This window comes from Balaenoptera musculus, chromosome 17 (assembly GCF_009873245.2).
Source record: "Balaenoptera musculus isolate JJ_BM4_2016_0621 chromosome 17, mBalMus1.pri.v3, whole genome shotgun sequence".
Lineage (NCBI taxonomy): Eukaryota > Metazoa > Chordata > Mammalia > Artiodactyla > Balaenopteridae > Balaenoptera > Balaenoptera musculus.
In genome coordinates this window covers 12,000,244-12,025,966 of record NC_045801.1, presented here as the reverse complement: position 1 = coordinate 12,025,966, position 25,723 = coordinate 12,000,244, and positions in this window count along the sequence as shown.

Sequence of the window (25,723 nt, the reverse complement as noted above, 5' to 3'; positions counted from 1 at the left end):
TCATTTCCCAATATTTTTAATTTGTAAAAAGTTGTCTTCTCCAACTGGTTTTCTATAAGTGATCAGAGATAAAACACAAAACATAATGATTTTGCACTAAATGATTAGATAAAAGCCTTGTCTAGGTACTGTCACTACTCTCCTTCCAAGCCAATGATGGAAACTCCAAATCAATCACAACAGTTTTCACTGAACCTGGCCTCACAGTGCTTCTCAGAATTCCATGATGTCTCTGATGGTCTGAGCCAATGAAGGGGAAGATACTTGCTCACTCTTCCTCAACTAAAGGCTTGTCTTTGAGAGCAGCAATAAGGAGCTGGGGTAAGTGGTGAGCTTGTGGGGGAGGGCAATCTGAAGAGGCAAGACCCCATTACTCTGCAAGGCGTAGACATGCAGAGAACATTCCTAAAATGTACAGTATATGGTAGCAGTTGCTGAAAAGAGAGAAAAGCAGGCCAAGTGTCTGGAGTCCATGATAAAGAAAAGAAGAAAGATTAACATAAGACACCCTGTGTCTGAGTCTGAGAAAGAGTACAGAACCTGAGCAGGAAAGAGGCCATTTAGGACTATACATTGGACTCAGTTTACACACTATCCTAAATGATGCCTCCCAGGTACCCTGACGCTAGCTGAAGACACTTGTCTTGCTTTCAGACTGGAGAGAACCTAACAAGGGTGTACGTCCCCTTCAAAGCTCATGGATCCAAGTTGCTGTTGCTGCTGCTACAGACTGAGTTGCCCCATGCACAGCTCTGACTTACAAAGAGATCACCTTGTCTGTGCACTGGCCAAAAGTATCCTGGGGGGCTCTGGTTTCCACAGAGAAGTGCAATTAATGCTCCACGAGGTAGACTTTGACCAATAGGAGATAAAGGACAGGAAGGAAGGAACCAGAAGGAACCAGAATATATTTATTCTTCTTTCTTCCCCACTGTATGGAAAGACTGTTTTGAAACACTGTATTTTGTTTAGCCTATTTGAAAACATCTTGTAAGATCAAGGAATCAACGGCTTGTTTGCAAAGCATTGACTAGCTTGGTGGCACACACCTTGAATTTGTTCCCCTTCTTTTCCTACCCGTTTTTGCTTCCCTCCTGTTTGCTTGAGATTGCATCCCCCCAGTAAGTTTTTACTTCAAGTTCTGGGGTGTTTTGTTTTGTTTTTTAATCTAACTAAGTCAAGCTAGAATACATCTCATTCATTTATCCAACAAACATGTGTTAAGCAGTCACTAGGTATAAATACCAGGTACAGCGTTTATAAACTACCATATAGGGTATTTGGTGAATGAAATGTGTCAACCTATGCATATGTCAGATACTGTCTGATACTAAGCAAATGTCCTAGACATGTGAAGCCATTTACTTTACTTTTTCCCCATCTTTTCTGTGATAACAGGAAAAATAAACAAGCAAACTCTGTCATTATTATTTGGTGATTGTGGTCCTTGGCCACCTTTGGAAAAGGAAGGATAAAGGGTGGCTATTAAAGGAAGCACCATCAATGGTTTGGTCTCTGGGTCAGACTGTCCTGGTCAGGCCATCCATTGCCACAGATGAGCAATTCTATTGTAAAAAGACCAGAGTGACCATTCTTTGTGATTTGTCCGTAAACGCATTTTAGATACCTCTTCTGCAGGAAATGAGGAAATGCTGTGACGACACAGACAGTCATCAGAGGTTTGGGAGCTGCAGTAAGTATTGGATACTCTGGCTCCTGGTGCATTTATAGTTGCTTCAAGCAGTTCCCAAACCTTAGAACTAGCTGAGGAACTTCGACACAAGCTCAGCCCTCCATTTCAGGATTCACCCATTAAGATTTTCTCATCAGAATAGAGATTCAATAAAATTTCCTGAGTTCCTACTTCGTGCCAGTCCCTGGAAATGGACAATGGCAAGATAAGCTGCAGCGCATATTTTGGTTTGGCACATATAGATATAGGCAGTAGCAATGCAATGTGTAATCCTATGGGAGCAAAAAGCACACAGAATTATGGTACCACTGAGTAACCAGAAGAAGCAGTAATGAATCTTGTCACTCTGTTCTGGTAGGGACCCCAGAAGGCCACATTGATTGGAAGGTAAGTTTGCTCTTCATAGGTGAATCTCAAAGGGATACTGGGCTACTGCAGTTTAGTAGAATGGACACAAACTTTGATTTAGACACACTTGAGCTTTAATCCCAAACCTACTTCTTAGCTGTGTGAATTTCATTATCACCTTGATCTCTTTTCTTTCCTTGTCTGTCAGATGGGCATAATAGTGCCCCGCTAAATTTGTCTATTGTGAGAATTAATTATATAATGTAGAGTTGGGAATACACTAAGCATGCAATAAGTGATACTAGTTACCAATCTCTCAACATGGTGTCACCTCAGAGCAGAGTTTTGAGGTTGTGTGGACATGAGATAGAATCTTAGATTTTCTATTCAGCATCATTTGACCTACAAGAATGATATAACATTTCTGAGGCTCAATTTCTTCATCTAAAAGTGGAGATAATACATTGTAGAGCATCTGAAATGTAAGAGCTGTTTGACAATATTGCTCTCCTACTGTGAGTCTTCCATGAAATGATTTATCCAGATTTAGTTTGAAACTATGTATCCTTAACCCATAATAAGTTTCCTGGTTTTTTTTGTTTTTTTTTTATTCCTCAAGGTCTCTCTCCTGCTTCTCTCTGAGTAGAGAAAGTCAGAGGGCCTCATCTTCTCCAAGTGGGACTCTTGTCTAGGTGTTGAAAACCTTTGTTCACTGGGAATCCACAATGAGGGAACCAACAATAGTATTGGAGGAGGGCATACACACTTTTTGTTATGGATACCACTCTTCTTCTCTCCTTTCTCAAAAAACAGTGTACCCATAAACTTGGAAATGGTTTCAATAATTCTTTTCTAAAGAACTTAAACAGTTGCTTTAAAGTTATAGAAAATATACATGATTCCGTGTATGTGTGTGTGTGTTTGTGTGTATGTATATGTGAGAAGTTTGTATGTGAAGATGGAGATTAGGAGAAATACAGGGACAGAGCATAGTTTCCTTGGTCTACCTTCTTGACTCTCTTTCAGAAGAGTGTTATGTAGGCGTCTGTTGATCCCTAGATAGTCCCTACAGTTTTTGAGCTGCCCAGGTGAAAAATCCCCTTTTCTCTAAACCTCCCATTCTCCCGTACCTCTGCTGCATTTTCCACTTAATTCCTCTCCCCATCTTATAGGATATCAGTGGTCTTCCCCTTCAAATAATCAAGTATCAATCTCCAGATATTTTCTTATACCTTGCAGATTGGACAATTTCCATGATCAGTTTCTGTTGAGGAGAAGGGAACGCTCCCTGCAGTGGCAGAGCCTGCCAGCCCCACCAGGGAAGGAGTTAGGATGAGTACTAGTCACACACTTAAAATAAAATGAAAAATATTCCTGTTAAGATCAATCACCTTCTTCAAAACCACTGTCTAATAATTACTAAAATATTTATATTATTCTCATTTTGATGCTATTTCAAATGAGTGAACAACTCTGGACTGATTATACAAAGGAGAGGTTGGTCCCTCCCTGTACTACTGTTCCTCTCACATAACTACATGGTTGTATAGTTGCTAACCTGTTTGTGTTTATTCGCTTGTGGGTAAAGATGAATAAAGAAAAGGGTCCTTGGGCTTCCCTGGTGGCACAGTAGTTAAGAATCCACCTGCCAATGCAGGGCACACAGGTTCGATCCCTGGTCTGGGAAGATCCCACATGCCATGGAGCAACTAAGCCCGTGAGCCACAACTACTGAGCCTGTGCTCTAGAGCCTGCAAGCCACAACTACTGAGCCCTTGTGCCACAACTACTGAAGCCCACGCACCTAGAGCCTGTGCTCTGCAACAAGAGAAGCCACCACAGTGAGAAGCCCGCGCACCGCAACTAGAGAAAGCCCGCTAGCAGAAACGAAGACCCAACGCAGCCAAAAACAAAATAAATAAATTTATATAAAAAAAAGAAAAGGGTCCTTACTGTATAGCACAGGGAACTCTACCCAATACTCTGTAATGACCTGTATGGGAAAAGAATCTTAAAAAGAATGGATATATGTAGATGTATTACTGATTCACTTTGCTGTACCCCTGAAACTAACAGAACATTGTAAATCAACTATATTCCAATAAAAATTTTTAAAAATAAAAATAAAAATGTCCTTACTTGATAAAATGAAAGTACTGATGAGCCAAAGCCAACTCAAAAAGAAAAAAAGAAGAAAGAAAAGAAAAGGGTGATTTCAACCATCCCATGCATTTTCCCCAAGTTCGACCTCTTAAGGTAGGACATCTATAATGTTTTAATAATAATGTGAGCTAACATGTCTAAGGAATCTTCCATTACTCAAAGTTCTTTTCACACATACATTACCTAGTTCACCCGCATAACGCCATCATGAGGTTGGAAGACTTTCATTCACATTGCTTAAAGATAGTGAAAGAGCTTCAGAGAGGTTAAGTGACTAACCCAAGATCACATAACTTATAAATGACAGAACTAGATTCCAAACCAATGTCTTCTGAATTCACCTAACAAGTCCCTGACACATAACAGAGGGCAATTTATAGTTAATGTGCTTAAACAAATTTAATTAAGTTGGTAAACACAGTTGGATAATCTCTAAGATTCCTCTAAAATTTATCAGCTAAATATTTGGAATTTATTTTGAACAAACATTATTGTCTTCATGCCTCACTCAGTATTTTTAAAAACATGCAATATAGATAAACCAGAAGTATCGTTCATTGTCTTATTGGAAAAGAAAAATGATGCAGCAACTCTATCTTTGATAAGCAGTTTGCACAAGAATTTGGAAATGACTGTTGATGCACCATGAGTTAATTACACAAGTGAGTTTAATCTAATTTCAGACACCATATTAAGTCTCCTTGAACTCATCATATCTCTATATGGAGTGGTAGCTAATGGCTCTACATGTCCTCCTGTCTGCTGCCACGAAATTCTAAGGATTATTTTCTTACCTCTAACTAATAGGCACCTCTTTCATATGTGACCTGGAAAAGTGTACAGTAGTTGATATTAAACAAGAGTCCTTTCCACCACCACCACCCCCCCCCACCCCAAACACATGTTCATGACCATAGTGAGAAGTTACTATGTAATCACTGGTCAGTAGCTGACCTTGTCAGAAAAATGGAACAAATTCAATAGGACTCTTCAATGATGGTTAGGCTATTTCTGACCACCTTAGAAATGCTTCGACCTTAAACATGCCATTTCAATAAATGGCTTTGTTTCAACTCATCAGTGGTCAGATGCTTTCAAAATGTCCAACTTTTCTCCAAATCTAGCTTCCCAACATATTTTCCAAATTAAACTTTTCTCCACTGCCCCTTTTTTACTCAATTACCCTGTAAAACTGTAAGCTTCAGACCTCTAAACACAAAGTCTCTGATATTTGGAAACAACTGGCCCATTTTCCACTTGCCGAATCCTTTAAGGATCAAAATCAAAGCTACCTCTATCCTAACCACTTAATACCTTAGTTTTAAAGATGAATATTCACACTTCAATTTGAATATGACTAACAACTATTTTGTCTCTTCTACTAGATGCAAGTTTTTGAAGATAGGAGCCTTGCTTGATTCAGTACTTTATTGGTGATAGGGCATGAAAAATAATTAAAATATAAACTAAAATATATTGAATAAAGCAATAGTTCTATAAGTGCAGGAGAAAGAAACATTATCTTGGGATAAAATTAGAGATAGTACAGTATTAAAAATAATCTCACAATCAACTTTGATCCATAAATGTACCACTCTTATGTTATAATTATTGGTCTGTATATCTCTAAATACCACTGGAACGACAACTCTTTTTCTTGGGACAGTGTGAGGGAAAGTGTCTTCTATCTTGTATCCCCAGAGACTATACACAGACGGTTGATAGTCATTATTTGTTGAATGAGTAAATGAATTGCCAAAGCTTTATTCCTCTTAGCTCTTAACTACCACCTAGTGAGAGAGTAATAGTACTCCTAATCCCAGATAAACAACGTCTTATTTTCAGACTTTACTGGGACACTAAACCCTTTACTCTTCTTTTCCAGAAGTGGTGACCTTTAGTTTCCTTCCACTGTATTTTCTAATCTTCTATTGCTCAAAAGTAACAGGGCAGAATGGCTAGTCAGAATTAAGATCCCAGTCTTAAGTCCCAAGACCTAAGTCTGATTAAGTCAGTGTGATACAATAAAACGCATTTGGGGATAAAAATATCTAACCTTGACCCTCTTCCTGACTTGCTAAGTGACCTTGAACAAGTCACTTCCCTTCTCTGGTCCTCTATGTCTCATTTGTAAACTGAAGTTTTCAGGCAGAGATAATAAGTTCCTTTCTGGACAGTGAAACAAGACAGTTTTCAGGGTAATTAGAGAAAAATTAAGCTCTCTGGAATAAAATTATCAATAGAAAGAATGATAATTCTTGGAAATAATTAACTTCAGTGAAACAGTGAGTTCAGTACACCCCTCATGAGTTGAGCAAAATGGCTTGTACATTTATATACACACTGACACTGATTTACGATGCTATAGAAAGAGAGCATCTGTTGAAGTTTTGGGGAAAATCAAAATTGGTACTAATTTTCAATGGCAGGAAAATATGATCATGGTAATTATGGCATAATTATGATGCCCTAAATCTAATTTTAGCATCTGGGTATAAGAAAGAATGGAAAACCAATATAAAAGAAGAACAAAACATACCGACTTTCCAAAGATAATGGAGCCATAAGAAATAACAGGATTGGGTTATAAAAAGAACAAATCTTATCCACAAACCTGATTATAATCCCTTCCCAAAGTTTCTTTTGTGAGAAATATCCAATTTTCAGGCCGAAATAATTGATGATGAGTAATCCTTAAAAAACTCAATTAGACAGACCCGCTGCTGTTGGGGAGAGACATTCTGAGCCAAGGTTGGACCCACAAGACATTTTTCTCAATACGTCTACTGAGTGGGGTTTTGATTTGCCATGCTGATGCCCAGACATTGTTCAATCTAAAATGGATTCATGAGCTAAATAATAGCACACTGCACTTTTGTACCCAAAGAAGAATAATGTTCTGATCCTCAGAATTGATAGACATGTGAGCAAAAGAAAGAAGTTTTGGTGTAGGGAAAGAAATAGCTAGAAGAACATGGACTTGAATCCTTAATCCTCCACTTATTAGTTTTTAGACCACTTATTAGGCCACAGTCTTGGCCTCTACTTATTATCTGCAAAATGGGATAATAATACTTATTCATAAGGTTGTTTTGAAGAATGATGACAGTATGTATAAAGGATCTGTCAGTGTTTGGCAAGTAGTAAATGTTCATTAATGAAATATTTGCTCTCTTCCTGGTTAAGGGAATGTTTCTCAAAGTATCATCTTCTAACCAACCACCTGCATCAGAATCACCTGGTCTGCTTCTTAAAAAGAGAGATGCCTTTAAAAATAGGAGAGCACTTCACCTGATTTTTCTTGGCCTCTAAAATTTCCCAGGTAGCCAACATACTAGATGACATCTTTTGACATTTTCCAGTATTAAGACTAAATGCTACTATATATAAAATAGATAACTAATAAAACCTACTGTGTAGCACAGGGAACTCTACTCAGTACTCTGTAATGGCCTGTATGGGAAAAGAATCTAAAAAAAAAAAAATGAGTGGATATATGTAGACATATAACTGATTCACTTTGCTGTACACTTGAAGCTAACACAACATTGTAAATCAACTATACTCAATAAAACATTTTTTTTTTAATAAGACTAAATACTTTTATCACTAGTATTGAAATGTTGTTATCAGCTTCCAGTCATTCTATGATTACATTCAGTGTTCTCACAAATGTGGATGACCGGAGGTGTAGACATCTTCCCAGACCACAGCAAGCATGGGAAGACATTTTCATACTTATTCATTACCTAGAATAAAGGGCTCAAATGAGTTATGAGAATTCACAGTTCTTCAGGCAAAATGATAAAACCAAGTTTAAAGGTCAAATGAGGAGAAACTGTGGAGAGTTGTTCATTTTTTCTTCTCTATTTCCAACCCAACGGGCTAATGTTGGGATCCTTAGTACCTTTATTGCATGTGATAGCTCATTCTTGTGATTAGAAAACTTTTTTTTTCAACAAAACCAATAAAACACACGTATAAATCCAAATACTTGTAGGTGCATACAAAAGTGATTGCATTTATGCAAACTAATTCATAAAAATCCTTAACAATACTTGTAATTTAGGTTTTTCCTTTTTTTTGTCTTAAGCAAGTGATTCCATTTTAAAGAAAAAGATGTTTTAGTTTTTGTTTTGTTTTTTTAATTCTCCCTTTCTTCTCCTCCACCCACCCAATAGGTTGGTTTTGTGGGTTTTCTTTCCTTTCACTCCTCATGAGACCACCCTGTACAACAGAGCCAGAAATGTAAAACGGGGCACTCTTTTAAATCTTACACATTTTTTCCACATCTGCTTTTTTCTTCTTCCGCCTGATTTCTTTATCCTTAAGCATAAGTGACTGTAACATCAGAAGTTATGAAAGAAAAAGCAAAGAAATGTTACTTGGGACAAAAGTGATTCTTGATTTTTAAGAAATTTTAATATATGCAAGTTTCCCATAAGGGGCAGGAAATGTCATGAGGTTTAAACGCTCCTAATATTAGCTGATATTCTTTCTTCTGTGAAGTAACATCCTCAACTTCAGTGGTAAAAAATTCACTTTGGAATGCATACCTGATTTGGATACAGATGCCTGGAGTCTGAACTAGGGGTAACTCTTTGGCTGTGGGGTCCATCCACAATAGACTTAATTAGGGAGGTATTGATCCCCTCCTCTCATATGCTGGAAGGTCATTCAAGGCCATTGAAGAAGATGACTCTCATCAGTGCCAAAGTACTTACAGTTTCATTTTAGAAGACAAAGGTTTTTTCCAGTCCTACCCATGACCTTTACTTGGGGTCCATTCAAGCCAAATTTACATTTTACCATCAGAAAACTACACACAAAGCAGGACTTCAAAATTAAGCACTGGTAACCTATTTTTTGTCTTGAACTACTTATGGTAAATGAGATTGCAAGACTGTGTAAAATCTAGGTTCCTGCTTTTTTTCTAGTCCATCCTGTCTCATTCATTTACTCATCCATTTGTTTCATCATTCCTTCATTCAGCAAATATTCATGCCTCATTTTGTGAGACAAAGTGTTGGGTCTAATGATGATTATAATGAAGTGATGGTGATGACGATGATGTTGATGATGTCAATCATGAACATTTGGATATCACTTCAGTTGATTACTGTAACTTATATAGTTTTGTTTAACTCTCAGGCACAGCCGTGTGATTTTGTTTGTTAGGCTCATCCTCTCCATTTCACAGATGAGAAAAGTTTTCTAGTCACGTAAGAATTGAGTGGAGCAAAAGATTTCAACTCACATCTCTTACTCCAATTTCTATATACTTTCACTCATGTAAAGGGGTTAAAAATGAAAAAAAATTTTTGTCCCTGTCCTTAAAAAAACTTATAGTCAAATAAAATATCAAAAACATGCACAGAAATAATTGTAATACCTAGAAGAAAGACAGTGATGAAAATCATGTACATCTCAAGTGTAAACAGACATCCATTATATCTTATTATACTTATATGGTATTTTAATGTATACTTTTTCATCTCACACGGGTATTTCTTCTCGGTGTTTTCAAGAAATATTATTCTTATTCTTGCTCTGCAATCTTCTTGTTTTTTCTCTCCCTCGTGTTTTTAATTTATAACTAAAGTCAATGTACTATATAAATTCATATAGTAGGAGGCAGTGATTGATAACTTAGATTTTAAGACCCCAAATCTGAGGACATATGAATTCCGTGAACACAGGCACATTGTTTGGCTCTCAGCAAGTTCATATGCTATGAGGGGATAACATCATCAACCTCACAACATAGTCCTAAAGATTAATGAGGCAGACATCAGATATTTAACAAAGTGCTGGGTGCATGCCAATTAAATGTTATCCTATCATTATTATCACTATCTAATGTATAGAGAGCCCTCAATCCGGGACCTGGCAAATGGGCCTATTTACTATGTTCATGGCATTGTGTTAGAGGCACACAAAATGGTAGTTATAATAATGGATATATAAATACAATCTTTATTTTTAGGATCCTGTAGTTTTGGTAAGAACTTACTAAAAGAGTGGTAATTTTGGTTTGACATAGAGTTTTTGCTTCCATCCTGAGAAGCTTATCTATCTATCTTGATCTTATTCTTTCATTCTATAAGATAGGAATAATGATGGTTAATTTTCACTGGGGTGTTTCTAAGACCTTTCATCAGAGAAATGTATCAGCAAGGGAATGGAGGAAATGATACGATGAAGCTTTAAGAGAGAAAGGAAGACCCACTGGAGGAGGCAAAGTCTCTATGGTACAGGGTAGCCCTATTAATTCTGTTTGGCATCAATCTAACGCTTTGAAGAGGAAAATGATACTCCTCCCCACCAATGAATTGTCTACATATTCTTTAAAAAAAGCACAAATATATTGTTTATATATGTATACTGACATATATGAATATAAAATAAATATATAGATATAAATTTTATATATATATATATGTATACATGTCACTTTTCACTACAAGCTTCTCAAAAGCCTTTGAACTCAGGAGTTCTGTTCTGTTTGTGTTATTTGGGCTGCTCAGTAAACATGAGTTGATGAGTGAATGCAGGAATACATAGAAATTAGAATTGCACTTATACATTGGCATTGCATTCCTCAAAGAACATTAGAATCAGGGTAAAACACAGTGCTCAGGCCTTGGATTAGGATTTACTTGCTGTGTAATAAACTTTACACAAGCAGTTAACCTCCCTGATTCTCAATTTTCTCCTCTATAAAATTGAGTTATTACTAAAATCTTTGTTACATAGTTTGGGGTTCAATTAGGATAAGTTAAATATTGGAAATCTGAAGCATTCTGCAAATGTGAGACATTATTATCATGATTATTATAACAGTATTGCTCTTACTTGTAATTGCTGCATCTTGAACATTCTATTGCTCTGCAGACATCACTTGCTCTATCTTCCCCAGGGTGCTGGTATACCAGGATGCTTCTGTAGAAGAGAAACGATATGTTTGATCTAAGGAAACAGAACTTTCCATCTTGGCATTTTCATAAAGGCCACACATGCACAGGCTTATAATGACTTCACCCACAGCTTTCACACTGTGGTAGAGTTTGCTATGTGCCCTCTAATACCCTGTTGTCATTTATTAATACAACTTTTAAATTTAAGATAGGCACATGTCTACTCAGAATAAAGATCGCCTTTCTCAGTCTCTTTGCAATGAGTTATAACTACATGTCTAAGCTTTGGTGCATTTTTTGGTAAAAGGAAATAAGTATGTGATTCTTAGGAAATGTCCTTAAAGGGAAAGCCTCTTCTCCTTCCTGCTGACCTGGAACACAAACATGATAATTGTATTTGAGCAGCCATCTTGAACCAGGAGTTGGAAACCATGTGCTAAGGATGTTGAAGCTACAGGATAAATAGATCCTGGGTCCCTGACACTGAAGAGCCCATACCAAACCTGAATTGCTGTGAGACTGCTAAAGAAAGTAAGCAGCATATAGATTCTGTCCATGCACTATTTTTTTTACCCATTATGACTCTTTTTGCTGTAATATGGAATCTCTTGTCCTAATCTATTGCTCATGACTAGAATCTGCTGGAAGCCTTATTCTGGTTTGATACCTTTGATCCCAGGTAAACTGTGCAGTAAGTCTTTAATCTTATCTCAGGTAACTGTGCAGTAAGTCTTATAATCCAATTCTAAAAGTAGCCTTTTACATACACAAAGCATTTTTGGTTAGAGAGCACAAAAAGTTTCTGCACAGCTACCTCAGCCATAGAAATTTGCCTTCTTAAAATTGCTTAATCAGTGCACATCTCTGGTGTCAGGAGGGAATGGACACAGGGAAAAGGCTAAAGAATAATGGAAAGGGTCTGATCCTTTGGATTCCAGTGGGTACCCAAGCCAGCTGAGCTGATAATAGTTCATGACAACCAGAGTGCCCTGAGAAAGGCTTTCTAGGAAGCTGAGGTACTAGCACTGGCCCGTGAGGCACGGCTCACTCTACTTGTCCCTGCCAAGTAGAGAGGAGATTGTGTGCCATGGGAGAGGAAGTCCACGTGTAGAGATGGCGGCATGGAGATTATCCCCTGTTTCTTTCTATCTCTGTCTCCCAGGACAAGTCAGTCACAGAATGGCTGCTCAGTAAAGATTGCTTTTCATGGAATACATTAATTTTAGCTCCTGTTCCGCTGCTAACTGGGGCAAGCCATTTTACCTTTCTAGGTGTCAGTCTTCCAATCCTTAAAATAGGGGTGATAATAACATTTTACTTCCAGGGGAGTATTAGGATGAAATTAGATACTGCATTCAAATATACTTAGAAACTCTAACAATCCTATAGATGGCTTGAAACAGAAAAAGAAATTTGTCTCTTTATTTGTTGCCTTTAAAATATGCAGAAGTATTAAGATTTTTGTGTCTGTAAAGCAGTATTCATTTCCTCACTGTGTAATAGTTATGATTCGTTTCATTTCAAGGGACAGAAACCTACCATTTAAGTTAAAGAGACAATGTATTAAAAGGATACAGAGGGATTGTGGAATTCAAGCTCAGAGATGCATCTGGAATGAGGAATGTGAATGTTATAAAGATTCCCCTCTCTTTCCTCATTGCTTCTCTTTGCTCTTCTGCCTCACTTTCTTTTTTTCTGCAAACTCCCTTCCTCTGATTCTCTGGTCCACATGGTGGGAAACATAGCTGGCCCAATGGTTTCCAACCTCATATTTTATGTATTACAATTCAGATACATAAGTTTTAATTTCAAAATTGGATCTTCAAATCCTAGTTCAATCAAATCAGGGGGGGGTCCAAAATAGCCCAAAATAATTTTGAACAAGAAGAACAAAATTGTAGGATGCACATACGTCTTGATCCAAATTACTACAAAGCTACAGTGTTGGTTTCCTTTAGGCTCATTGAGCATATTTATGACATTTGATTTAATTTCTTGTCCAGTAAATCCAACTCTAGGCTTTCTCTGGGACAGTCTCTGTTATTTTTTGCTTATGAGTAGGCCATGTTTTCCTGATTCTTGCATGCTCCAATATTTTGTTAAAAACTGGGCATTTTGAATATAATAATGCAGTGAATCTTGGAATCATCTCTTCTTCCTTAGGTTGGCCTGTTATTGATTGTTATGGGCTCTAGTTATCTGTTTATTTAGTGACTTGTCCAAACTATTTTGCAAAGACTGTATTCTTTGTTGCATGTGATCACTGAAGTCTCTGTTCATTTATCTTAGTGGTCACCCCAGTGACTTGACATGGATTTGCTTAAACCCTGGAATCAAAAATGAATGGAAAAAATACTACGTCCAGTTTTTGTAACTTGACTCTGAGCTGGAGCACTCCCTCAATGATAAGTTAGGCCTGCCTATAACCCTGCCTTAGCCTTCACCTCCTTCTTGTGCAGCACCCACAGATTTGTCAGAGATATAAACCTAGAGTACCCTCAAGTCTTTCCTGGGCATGTGGTCTTTCTCCTGGACATGCACACTGTTCTCCATCTTCTTTGGTATATACAGAGGCCCTTCTAAGCCCTTATTCCACCAGAAATTTCCTCTTCAGCCCTCTCCTTCCCAGGGCTTCTGGATCTGTCCTGATGATTGCCTCATCTTCCATTCCTTGCCACTGGCAGGAACAGATGGTGTATGTCTTAAATCTTTGACAGACTCCTCAGCTGCCACCGAGAAAGCTATTCCAGCTGAGGGAAGGGGCAAAACAAAAGTCAACCTCTGCACTACGCCCCTAACCCCTGTGTGAACTGCAGTAACAGACACAAATTTTACAATCACACACAGCATTTTAGATAAGTTTCATTCCACTAAGCTCCAGCAAGCCCCCACCAGGATGTGAGCCAACCATCACCTGACCACCTGACCACTACTGCTATGTTGTGGAATGATAGGCAACAAACAGAAGTGCCACAATATTAACAAAATTTGTAACTTTTTTCTTCATCAAACACTTCCCTCAGTTACCACAAGTCCTTCAGTTAGAATCCAGGGTTCCAAGAAAGTTGATTCTGTCCATTTTCCCAAGTTTATGGTTGATTAGTGGAGGGAACTGATTCTTTGAGCACCTTACTCAACTGATTTCCATAATGTCATTTAGATATACTATTTTAATATTGAAGCATTTTAAAAATGTGGCTTATAAACAGTTATATTTTGAATTTGCTTTAGTTTTTAAAAAGAAGTTGTTCTGGAATGTCCAGTCACATTCAGCAGGGAAACTCTTCTTCCAGACTTCCAGGTGGATGGACTTCTGTTCTACATTACTTATATCCAGTCAGCTTGGTGTTTTGTGCCCACCTAGAGGGGTGGGATGGAGAGGGTGGTAGGGAGACGCAAGAGGGAGGAGATATAGGGATATATGTGTATGTATAGCTGATTCACTTGTTATAAAGCAGAAACTAACACACCATTGTAAAGAAATTATACTCCAATAAAGATGTTTAAAAAAAAAAATGACATGACCCCTCTTCTTAGAGAGACAGTTCTTTTTTTTTTTTCATGGACTTTTGGCAATGTATTTTGTTCTCAAAGTCTGATCTAGAACATGTTCACAAGGAACCAGGTTAGCTATAGTATGTATGTATATATATATATATTATATATTATATATATCTATGGCAGTTTAACTATAGTACTGAGGAATATTAGATACATTGACTATAGTAAGAGTCATAAGTGATCCTTCAACAATTCCTCTATAGGATTATGCAAAGGAGTTTAAGGAGAAATTGTTCTGGCTATTTCTGCCTCAGATCTAATGGTGAAGGAATCGAAACCTCATTACAGTGAAATATATTAAGAACTAACATTTGAGTGAGGACTAGATTTTATTTCCACATCTGTCAATCACTGAGTCACAACTTCTACAGAGCCTTAATCTCCTCTTTTGCAAACTGGGATAATAAACTCTACCTACTTAACATAATTAATGTGTGGGTTTCAGATGAGATAATGCATAGGAAAGCGCTTTACAAAGCTGTAAATTACTTTACAAGCATACGTTATGGTTTAAACTGGTATATTCTTATGCTAAAAGCACATTGTTCTTTGGAAGATGATTCAAAGAGTCTATTCTTGATTTACAGCTCTTTCACCAGAAAAACTCATGCTCATGATAAATCAAAGTGGGTCAGTAATGTTGGGGTATTGGTTTTATTGATATCACACAAATCAATCTTCTTTCCTAGAGATTTCTTCCAATGTCTGAACTCAGTTATGATGGTCCAGCTAAGCCATAGCTTTTTCAGGACACGGTTGAAAGCAGTTTCTTGAATTGGAGTTAGAAGGGACACAACAAAGTCTTTGTTGTTTAATGACCAAAATATTCACCTAATCAGTGAATTCAATCATATATATAAGATAAACAGTGTTTACTAATGGCACTTCCCTAGTAATTAAACAAGAAATGAGTAAGGTATATATCCTGACCTTGAAAAATTCCCAGCCTCCTGCAGGAGGCAGACAAGTGACAGAAAAACAACTCCACGTGATGGCTGCTGTAATCGACTCAATATTTAACGCATTGCTGTGAGGATAAAACAGTAATTCTTCCAAGGGAAAGATGGGTAATTAGTGAAAGATTCAGAGAAGAGGTCGTAGTCAAGGTAAGTGATCTCTAGGTAGAAAAGGGAGAAAAGGGAATCCAGGCAAAGAAATTAGCCTAAGAAAATATATGGAAGTGAGAATGTGCTTGGCATTTTGCAAGCATGCGAGGTAAAATAAAGACCATCCTCCAAAGATGGCCATGGCCTCCTGTCCAATGTCTGTGAATATGTCAACTATGTGGCAAAAGGAATTTTACAGATGTGTTTATGATAAAATTCTTAAAATGGGGAGATTATCATATACCATCTAGATGGGCCCAATGTAATTATAAGGGTCCTTATTAATGAAGGAGGGAAGCAAAAGAAGGTCAGAGTCAGAGAGAGACGTGAAAATCCTGTTGTTGGCTTTGAAGAAGGAAAAATGGAGTCATAAGCCAAGGAACGGCAGGCAGTCTCTAGAGGCTGGAAAAATTAAGTGTATACATTTTCCTCTAGAGCCTCAAGAGGGGACACAGACCTGTACTTATTGATTGTAGTACAAGAAGACTGGTGTGGGACTTGTGACTTCCATCATTATAAGATAATCAATTTGTGCTTTATTAAGCCACTAGGCTTGTGGTGATTTGTTACAGCAGCAATAGGAAACTAATAGAGTGGGAATAAGAGAATGGCTGAAATGTAGGGTGGTGTGTGTGTATGTGTGTGGTGTGTGTGTGTGCGTGTGTTTCTGAGGATGGAGGAAAGAGAAGTGTGAGATGGTAAAGGAAAAGAAGATTGGGACCTGTTGCAGAGGATTTTGATAATGTGTTCTGAATCTAAGGTGTCTGAATTTTTAATCCTCAGAGAATGTGATTCTGAAAGTCAGATCTCATGTACAGAAGCTACCATTTCATTAGCTCATTGGTCTGGTTAATTCCCCGAGTATTATAATTGAAACCTGTAAATCTCCTCCTCCTACCTGGATGAAGTTCTGGGCCTCCATTTGAGAATTCTGAGGCATCTTCTCATCTTGGCAAGCATTGTTCTCACACACACACATACCACAAACATGTGTGCAACACGTACAAATCCCTCACTCTACTCTGCTGGACACCATTATTTTTAGCTATTATTGGGCATTTCAGGGACCATGAGTGGTGACCATAGTTATAAAAATACATCTGCAAACTTTGATAAGAACTATAAAACAAAAAAGTAGGCTGCTACAAGACACATTAATGGGGAGTTTGTAGATATGCAAGACAGGACAGGTCTCTTTGAAGTCTCTTTGCCCCTCTCCTCCCCTTCTAATTTCCTGTGTCACTCACATCCTCTTTTCTTATTTCCCCTTTCATCACTTTGGTCAGAGGAAGTGATCAGAACCACTGCAGAAGGGTCTAGAAAGGGTATTAATTTTTTTCTTTATCTCCTCAATTCAAATTCATCTCTTGTACTCTCGATCCCTTTGTAAAACAAAGGTTTGGTATGTCATGACTAAATTTTCCAGTCATGATAGTTGTTAAGGAAACTCTCAAATAAGGAGTAGACCACCAGAATTAAGCTTGAGAGAGGAAAGAGAATATGTGATACTAGAAGTTCTTGGAAGCATAAAGAAAGAGGTCTTTGGATGTCAGCAGGATTTCTCTGGAATTGGAGTGGTTTCTCTGCTGTGCATAGCATTGCAAACACACTGTTTCAAAATCACTGCATGGTTTGCTGTGAAGTCACTGATGGCCTCTTTATCCCCCAAATCACTTCCCAGTGAACACTTTGATCCTCTATGATATCAGTTTCTTGGGACACTAATTGCTTCCAAGTGAATTTAGGCTTGCCAAGTGTCTGGGTGGCGTCTCCCCTTAGATACAATTCTTTGCACTTATATGTTTGTTTGCTTCCAAGTTCCTCTGAATACTTTAACAACAGAAATCCTCTCAATACAGTAGAGTTGAAAGATACAAAATCATCTTGAATCCTGGGTACCTGGGATATTTCCTGGCACTGTAGCTGACTCCCAGGGGGATACACTTAAGGCACAAATCTCTAAAACTCTGGTTTGCACCTTGAAGGATATTTCTAGCTACCTCTATGGATTTCAAGGTAATGGTATAAAGAGAAACGTGAAAAATATTAAAACCATTCAAAGAAGACAGTCATATAAGACCCAGGCTTTTCAACTTTCTAGAGACTTTGAATTCACCATTGACTATTCCTCTTCCTTATTATTACATCCAGTTAATGACAATTCTATTAATTATGCTTTCTGAACTTCCCCAATATGTTGTATCCTTAACCTTTTGCCCTCCCTACCCTACCCTCTCTAACACCATTATTCTGGCATTGACCTACTTTTGGTCTCCCCTAGAATTTTAAGTAGTTTCTCGACTTCTAATCATTCTTTCATTCCCAGTTTCAAGCATTAGACCTTTCCTCTGTTAATGAACATACTAATGCTTATTGCTTTTGGTTCATAAGGATTAAATGAAGCAAACCTCAGTATATCTGTGAAACCCCGCAATAAATTTCCTGGCATATAGTCATCACTCAATAAATGTTCCCTTCCTTCCTCGATACTTAGGATCACTCACTTTCCCCATCTTAGTCAGACTTGTCTTTCTAAGACAAAAATTTGATTATCTCACTACTCTCCTTAAAGAAAATCAATGGCTTATTATTGCTCAAGTTATGAAGTTCAATGGCATGGCCGGAACTTTATAATCTGATCTTAGTCTATCTTGCTACTCCCTTATCCTATGACTCTCCATAACACACCCCTACTCTGGCCACTTCAAATTGTTTTAAATGTCGGACATTCTCATTTCTCTGTGCCTTTACATGTGCTGTTCCTTCTGTCTGTAATGAGCTCTATCTCACCACTAGCTTGCATTCTTATCCTTCTGTTGAATTATCTTCCTAACTTTTTCATGTGGCAAACTTCTTCATTCTTTGTGTCCTACTTCAAGTTCACCTTTCTTCCTAAGTCTTTTCAGAATGCTTGAGCCCTGCCAATTGCTCATAAAGCTTCTGATGTTTATCATTGCCATGATACTTAGCACACTGAATCATCATTATTGGTTTGCATTTGGAGTTTCCAGCCAGGCTGAGAGTTCCTGAAGCATCAGGAGCTAGTTTTATTTATCTTTATGTCTCCATTGCTTAGATTTGTGTGTGACACATAGTAATAGTTTCCAAATCCTTACTGAGCAAATACACATCGCTATTTTATATTACACTTGTTCCTTCATTCATTCATCCAATATAATTGAGTATCTGCCATATGCCAGACACTATGCTAGGCTCTGCGGAAGATAAATTAAAAATAGATCTTGCTCTCAAGAAATTTATGTTCCAGTTGAGAACACAACAAATATTTCACATACCAAGAACAGAGAACAAAAAGTGTCAAACTACTTCCAGAAGAGAAAGATAAAGCTCTCCAACTGATGAAATAGACACACTGAGTAATGCTTATAGATCAATCAGCAAGTCGTCCTGAATCCCAACACAATTTGCATTCAACCTATTATTGTACTTAAAACTGATGATATAAAACTGGTTCCTATTCAATGCTAGGTTATGGACCATACTTAGGATATCTTGGCAACAATTCATAGAAGGGTGAGGGGAAATTTTTGTTTGTGTACTAGAAAAAGGACAATACCTTATTCATTTTGTTTTTCTTTTGTACTCAGTGTACTATCTGGCCAGTGTGGTTACTTTAGGGGTCTTTGTTGAAATTGCTTAAATTGCTGACTTAATGAGATCAATGTGGAGTTCCAATGCAAATAATTTAAAGGTGATTTAAATTGCTTTGAATTAGTTACTTTGTCAAAATTGTAAAGTACAAGACTTATTTATTCATTCATTTAACCAATTTTATTCATTCATTCAATCATTGTCTTAGTCAGTTTGAGTTGCTATAACAAATACCATAGGCAGGGTGGCTTGAACAACAGAAATTTATTTCTCACAGTTCTGGAGGCTAAAAAGTCCAAGATCAGAATACCAGCATGGTCATGTTCCGGTGTGGACCTTCTTCCTGATTTGCCTCCTTCTTGCCATGTCTTCACATGGTGAGGAGAGAGGGGAGAGAGAAAAAGAGGAAGGGGAGAAGGAGAGAGAGGAAGCAAGCTTTCTCCTGTCTCTTCTTATAAGGACGCTAATTCCATCATGATGGCTCTACTCATGATCTAATAACTTCCCAAAGGCCCTACTTCCACATACCATCACATTGGGGATTAGGCTTTCAGCATATGAATTTGTAGGGCAGGAGGTCACAAACAATCATGTATTTATTCATGCAATAAGTCAATAAATGGTAATTAAACTACCTCTTCCTATTCTTATCCACTAATTACCCTCTCTATCCTGTGGATTACTTTTCATTTCCCAAATAAATTTTCATTCACCAACCAAATTTTAAGCCGCCTTAGGGCAAGGGTCTAGTCTCTCTCTTATACTAAACTGAGCAGATATTCAATGCTAGAAATTTACCTGATAACTTCCCACCCTCTTCTTAACTATGACAAGAAGCTCAAGCCTCAAATATAGACTTAAAATGGATTCCTATTTATAAAAATCAGAATTCATCAGAGAGACTCATTTCTGTTTCATCTCCATGGAAACTTTGGCTGTGGATGAGGAAGCGCCATTGCAGGAGATGACATAACCTTGGAACAGCTCTCCTTTCAGGTTGGAGCACTTAGTCAGAAATCTCTGGCTTGTGTTTTGAAGTCCCCAGCACTGGGAACATTAGGAAACTCGTAAAGATGGTCTTGAGAAGCCAGAAGATTAAACAAATGCCAACTCTACAAGGCCATTCTCTTTCAACAGAAGAGGGACACCATGTAAACAAAGAACGTGAAGGTGAAAATGAAATTTTACAACAGCAAGAGCACACAAAAGAAGGATTCATACCAGGCCAGGCTGGGAGAGGAGAAAAGCGAGGATGCGTGGTACCAAAAAAACAGAAAGGCTGCAGAGAAAGAAGTCAATAGATCATTTAAAAACTGTGAGTCATTTGCTTCCTGATTCGAGGGGGACTAGTGACAGGATTCAATCCAATTTAACGTTTATTAATGGTGGGGTAGAACGAGGAAGCGTGGGTGGGAGAGGAGGTTGGAATGAAGTCTGGATTCTGGGTTGTGGGAGTGAGAGGTCTGGGGAAGAAACATTAATTGTTTTACCCTACATTGTGCCAATCTTTCTATATATTAAATATTAGTGAGTTCTTACAGCAAACCTTTGATGCAGGCAGTGCTCTTCTCATATGATAGATGAGGGAAGCAAGATTTGGGGGCTCGGTAACTTTCCCAGTCACACAGTTAGTAAATGGCAGGACCCGTTTCCAAATTTAAGTGTGCCTGATTCCAAAATCTATGTCCTGTCCTCAACCTCATTTTATCACCATGCCTCACTCAGTGCATTATGATAGAATCTGAGAGTAGGAATACAGCAAAGAATAGAAAGCAGTCTTTAACATCTTTAAAAATGTTCTGGACTAGTAAGGAAAGAAAGGCATGTAAACAATGAGCCAAATCATGTGATAGAATGAAATATGCATTTGGGTAGTTATAAACAAAGTAATGAGGATCTCAGATAAAAGAGCATTTCATTGAGATTCTTGCAAGGAACAGGAAATGCTATCTAAGAATGTGGTGTTAATGGACCAGAATGAAAAGATCTTGGATCAAGTTTAATAAGTGAAGAATTAAGGGAAGACTATCATACATGAGGAAAGGGAAGGGATTATCATGCACAGGACATGGAAATACAACTGGAAAAATTGCTTGTAACCAGCCCATGGTGACCCTTGAGTACAAGCCTAGGAAGTTTGGATTCTGTACTGTAAGCAATGGAGGTCAACAGGAGAAATTTGAGGAAGGGAGAGAGGTGGTCTGTTACACAGATGTCTGGGGTGAAGCACTGCCTCAACAATAGTCACAGCTTACTTGGAGTAAGTGGCATAAGGTTAAAGAAAGGCTTCTGCCTCCAAATTCCTATTCCTTCCTCACCTTTAGCTAGAAGGCATGGAATTTTCTTTCTTTGCATTTAAAGTTTATAACAAGTAACCTAAGGATATAAACTAGAAGTTTCAGGACTTCCCTGGCAGTCCAGTGGTTAAGACTTCACCTTCTAATACAGGGGGTGTGGGTTCGATCCCTCGTGGGGGAACTAAGATCCCACATGCTGCATGGCCAAAACACCAAAACATAAAACAGAAACTATTGTAAGAAATTCAATAAAGACTTTAAAAATCGTCCACGTCAAAAAAATCTTTAAACTAGAAGTTTCAGTCTTGTAATTTCCCACCCATTACAAACCCAGAAGAAATGTCATAAGGCTCCTCATCTTCTCTACCTATCTGGGATGAATAATACTTAGATGTTAACTACAGACTGAAATAAGAAGAGGACCGGCAATCTGGCAGTGTGGCAGAGGTAGAGAAGAGGATTTAGCTACAATGAATGGGTTCAGAATCATAACTCCAGGCCCTAGGAACCCCAAGGTAGGGACCCCAATCCTAGAAAACGTGGATGCCAGGAAGGTACTTAGATATGAGAATCAGTTATAAAATGCAGATCTTGAAGCCAGAGTTTAGAACCCAGGGCACAATTTAGAATAGAATCCAGGGTTTCACTGTCCTGATAATGAATGATCAGGCCATGGGATTATTTCTTTTCTCAAGGGAAGAGACTGGCTATGAAGAATGAAGTAAGGTTAAATCTGCTGGCAAAACGGAATAGCTCCAGTTGTAAGGTCACATGAGCAGGGTAGCAGAAAATTAGTCTAAGCCATGGAACACAAAGAGGCACTAAGGATTATCATAAAATAATGACCCAGGGAAATTGAAAGCAGGAATATAAAGAATGGGAAGAAATTCTGAGAAAAGTTTCCTTGCACTCCACAAGGCAAATATAACTCCTGGTCTCAGAGCTATATCTGGAGAAGTTAAGCATCTATAGAGTACTTACATTTGAGAAAGGGCAATGGATGTCAGCCTAAAGGAAATCTCTAGTGAAACAAAAAAGAAAACTCGAACAGGTTGCAGGGTAGAAGGTCAAGCAAAAGTTAGAAACAGAAAGAAGCTTGTTCGCAGAGTTGCTTAATTCCAATGTGTTTTATTCCTTACAGCCTAATAAGAATGATGCAACATTTGGTAGCAAATAGATGCCAGGCTTGATTACCAGCTTTTGCCGCTTACTTGGTATGTTATAGTTACTTAATTTCTTAATGTGTGAAATGGGAATAAAACTGCCTACCTCGTAACTGGTTAGACAATTCTAATGAAATAGTTAACTTGACATCCAAATGTTAACAGAGATAAGCTACCTGTGATAGGCAGACTCTAACGTGATGCCACCCTGCTGGTGTTCATGCCCTGTGTAATTCTCTCCCTTGGTTGTGGGCTGGTTTAGCAACTTGTTTTCCAAACAGTAGAATGTAGTAAAGTGGTAGAATATCACTTCCTTGATAAGGTTACATAAGGTTATAATTTCCATCTTACTAATAGACTCTTCCTTGATGACCTTGATGAAGCAAGCTACCATAATGGAGAGGCCCATGTGGCAAAAAAGCAAGAGCAACCTCTTGCCAAGAGCCAGCAAGGAACTTAGGCCACCAATCCAATAGCATGCAAAGAATTGAATTCTGCCAAGAACTGATGAGTGTGGAAGAAGATCCAGCCTTCCCTGGTCAAGCCTTCAGATAAGATCCAGCCCTATCCAACACCTTGACTACAGCCTGTGATGGCTCATGTTGTATGTCCAGTTGGCTAAGCTATAATGGCCAGTAGTTTGGTCACACCAGTCTAGATGTTGCTGGAAAGGTATTTTTTAGATGTGATTAACGTTTAAATCAGAAGAGTTTGAGTAATGATTAATATTTAAATAGAGTGAATAAAGCATATCTTACATAATGTGGGTGGGCCTTATTCAATCAGTTGAAGTCCTTAACTGAGACAAAGGCTTAATTTCTTCAAAAGAAGACAGAATTCTCCTGAAGACTGCGACATAGAAACTTTGCTTGAGTTTGTAACCTGTTGCCCTGGCAGAATTGGTTCAAGAATGCAACTCTTGCATGAATTGCAGCCTGCCAGATTTTAAACTTGCCAATTGCATGAGACAATTCCTTAAAATAACACTCCCTCTCTCTCTTACTTTCTTCCCCATCTCTCTCTAATATGAGAGGCCTTGAAGCAGAGAACCTAGCTAAGTTATGCCTGTTATTTCTAACCCATAAAAATAATGAAATAATAAATATGGGTTGTGTTAAGCGCCTAAATTTGTGAGGTAATTTGTTATGCAGCAACTGTCCAATGAGAGATTTTTAAAACTTGTTACAAAATACATATCCTATGTCCATTGGGAAATCTGTGTCCTACCCAAGCTTTCTGTAACTTCTTGGTGGTATCATATTTACATTCTCCTACTTACCTTTAGTTATGAGTTGTTGGCGTCCATAAAACTCTACTTATTTTCATCTCATTTTTTCTATTTATTATCATCTATTATTTCAAATTAATATGAAACACACCACCCTTTCCTTGGTATACTCTCAAAGTCATTCATACTAGGCATTAGTGTGCCCCTTTTCTAAAAATTTTTGGGAGGTATAAGTTTCTAGCACAACAATTAAACATATAACTTTAGCAATCAGACATTTAATTTATTTTTAAAACATCTTATGTTGCTCTGCTGCCATTTTGAATTTCTTTTTGGCCACTTTCTGTGTGGGCTCCAAATTCTTGTAAGATTATTTAGGACCCTCTATTTCCATTTCTGCTATCAACATCAATTTCCTGTTCATTTATCTTGCAGAGTTTTGAGGCCTTAACTTGCCCATCCAAAGTAGTCTATCAAGATATTTCCCACAATGAAGAGTTTCATTCCAAGGGAAGCTTTAACTTCAGTAGTTAAAAATAGTTTCTTTACTTTGTTACATATGAAAAACTCCCAGAAAAGAGACAGAGAGAGAGCAAGTATTTGACAGATATTAGTGTTCCCTTCTTTTCCCTCCTCTCTTACTTTTAATCTGCTATTTCCCAGGCATCTATGACACTTATGGGGCCAGAGCAATTGGGTTAAGAACCTGGTTCTTCATGAGTTTTACTATCAGGGGGAAGATTATCTAAAGCAGTGTTTTTCAAATTGTCTATGGTGAAGTATCAGATTTTTTTCTCTTTAAAAGTGTTCAATACATTATAGATAGGTACTTTTGTAAAATCTAATAAAAATGAATGTCAGACTAAGGATCTCAAATTATGTCTTCTGAATTTTGGGGAGTCGTTGAAAAGTTTTTCTTTAGAAGGGACACATAATCAAACTTGTGCTCTCGAAAAATAATTCTGGCTGCCAAGGTACAGGATTCATGGTGTGTCTTGAGACCCCTCGGGAGCTAGATGATATTCTAGTCTAGAAAGGAAGAGGATGTACAACAGAGAGATTTTTGAAGTTACATTTTTGCAGGATTAAGCCTTGTTGGAAAGAAAGGAAGGAAGGAAAGAAGACAGATTGAGAGAAAGGTAGAGGTCTGAAGGTAGAGGTCAGGATGCTAGTGCATGACCCACTGCCTCTGCCCTAGATCAAACTGCCATAACTCTTTTTAAAATTGCTGCCAGAATCTCTGAACCAGTCTCTCTGACTTTATTCTTGACTCTTCTCAACAACTTTTTATATTCTAGACATAAGATTCATTTAAAAATCTAATTCTCATTACATTGGTATCCTACTTAAAATCCCTCATTGCTCTCCGCTGCCTTCAGGAAGAAGGCGAACACGTTTATATGGCCTACAAGGCCCTGTGGTGATGTCTGCTTATTTCTCTAGTCTTAATATGTCTCAGTTTCCTCATCAAATATTTAAAAAATATTTTTAAAAAAACAATGCCAGGACTTTCTAAGTGATTGGACATCTCTGCTGTTTCTCCAAACTGCATTTTAAAAGACAGTGAAAGGATTTTAAAAAGGCATAAATTCGCAAAGACAAAAGAAGAGAAACAAGAAAATTAGCAACAATATT